A 2,500-nucleotide genomic window follows, 5' to 3' on the forward strand; every position below is an offset into this window, starting at 1 on the left:
ACATATACATATATATATATACATATAAAAACATATACATACATATATATATACAAATATATGCATATACATATATATACATATAAAGTATACATATATATACATACATATGATGATGATGATGATTGCAACGTCTTGTCATACGAGTGCCACTCCCTCAGACATTTAAAATCAATGAGCCCAAAGGCCTGAGGGAGTATCTATACAAATATGATGTTACAGAGTCTTAGCTTTGTACGACAGCTAAGCCTCTCACTAAGTTAAAAATGTTGAGATCCAGCAACAAGCAAGAGCAAGATAGCCAGCAACAAATAAAACTGCAGACAAGCTTAATGCGGGTACTGGTCTCCCGCTTTATGGTTTTTTAAATCAGAGATTTGCTTCTCCTAGAAAGGTTGCCTTCACCACGGCTTACGGGAACCCTCTCCACCCCAATACACATATACACACACACAAATATACACGGTGCTAGTTGGGCGTTATCCCAGAAAAAGAGTGCATTCGTCCTTTGGAAGTTCTTGTTTTTCATCCTCCAGGGAGACTAGCTGCCCTCCTCACCAAACAAGTCTCGTAGGGGAACCAGTTTAGTCGCCGGTGACCCGACCATGAGGTATATACATATATACATACATATATAAATACATACATATACACATACATACATATCTATATATATACATATATATACCTATACATATATATACACATACATATACCTATACACATATATATACATATATATATATGCATACATATATATACATACATATACACATATATATACATGTACATATATATATATATACATATATATATATGTATATAAACATATATATGTATATACACATATATATATATATGTATATACACATATATATTTATATATATGTATATATACATATATATATGTATATACACACATATATTTATATATACATATACATACATATATATACGCATATACATACATATTTATACATACATATATATATATACATATATATACATACACATATATATACACATACATATACATATATACATCTATATACATACAGTGCGTTACTTGCTTTATTGCAGATCACATTTTCCTTGAAAACTTTTTTATTACTAAACGTAATTAACTGAAATTTTTTACAGCTATAGAAAACACATTGATAAGTTAGTCCATAAAATTTTATCCAAATATTCTTACTAGTTCAAAAGTTATAACAATTTTTGAAAAAAATGAAATTTTTACTGTTTCTCGCTTTATTGCAACGTATTTAAAATACAGTTTAAAGGTAATAAAAGTATGAATTTATTTGTTAATTTAATTCAAATTAGTAACAATAACAGATATATAACCATATAGAAATCAAATACAACCCACAAAGCGTGACATTTTAATGAAAAACGAATTATTTATCAACATAATTTCCCTTCCTTGCAATCACCTTAAACAGTCTATTATCAACAGATGAGGTTAGTTTTTTTTTTTATTTGAGAAGGTGTTATGGTCCTAGACACGTCAAGAATTTTATTCCAAAGGGCATTTTTGATGTGAATTGCCGTCCTCCTTCATAAACCCCTCTTTTCAGAATTGACCAAAAGTTCTCAATTGGGTTCAGGTCAGGAGAACAAGGCGGCCAGGTCATGAGAGTTTCGTCTTTGATCCACAGAGACTCAAGGTAGGATTTGGTAGCTTTTGCAGCGTGAGATGGAGCATTATCGTGCATAAAAGTAAGGCGTCTACGACGAAGAAGTGGAAGGTCGTCCAGCCAAGGTGACAAATGCTCCTCCAAAAACTGGATGTATGTTGGGCTGGTAAGTTTAACACTGTCAGGCACTCTGAAGGGTCCTAAGAGTTCATCTCCAACGATTCCAGGCCAAAACATAACTCCTCCCCCTCGTTGTTGACGCCTGATACGATATGGCATAGGATCTCCATTAGGACTCCAAACTTTAGCCCATCCATCTGGACCATCCAGCGTGGCTCTCGATTCATCCGTGAATAAAACTTGTTGAAAGTCTGTTTTCATGTATTTTTGTGCCCAAGCTATGCGTTTTTTCATGTTGGTTTGATTGAAAGGAGGTTTTGAAATGGGTTTTACGTTTCTTGCAATTTCGTTTAAAATACTACATCTTGTTTTTCTTGACATTGCAGCGACGCCAGCTTTTATAAAAATAGACCTGCTGATGTCATTTGGGTCCTTATTGACTTCTTTGCTTATTTTTCGCATGTCACGAGGAGAAATGACCTTTCTTTTGCCCTTATCCTTACGTGGTGAAATCTTTGGCTTCTCCACAAAGGATGCCACAGTTCTCTTATCTCTACCAAGTTCTTCTGATAACTGGAGAATTGTAAGACCCTCTGCAAGACCTGCGGTTATCCTATTCTTCTCTGGTGCAGTCAATCGTCCATTTTTAGGCATTTTTAGAACTCCTGCAATAAAGCGAGAAACAGTAAAAATTTCATCTTTTTCAAAAATTGGTATAACTTTTGAACTAGTAAGAATAT

General features: G+C 33.5%; 1 protein-coding gene across 1 annotated transcript in view; it reads left to right on the forward strand.

Annotated features, from left to right (window-relative positions):
• LOC145247357 (uncharacterized) overlaps positions 1-2,500 on the forward strand; it is a 173,614-nt gene that overhangs the window by 53,198 nt on the left and 117,916 nt on the right. The gene's annotated exons all lie outside the window — the stretch shown is intronic.

The sequence above is a fragment of the Euprymna scolopes genome, chromosome 25, assembly GCF_053919585.1.
Source record: "Euprymna scolopes isolate OS-2025 chromosome 25, ASM5391958v1, whole genome shotgun sequence".
Taxonomy (NCBI): Eukaryota; Metazoa; Mollusca; class Cephalopoda; order Sepiida; family Sepiolidae; genus Euprymna; species Euprymna scolopes.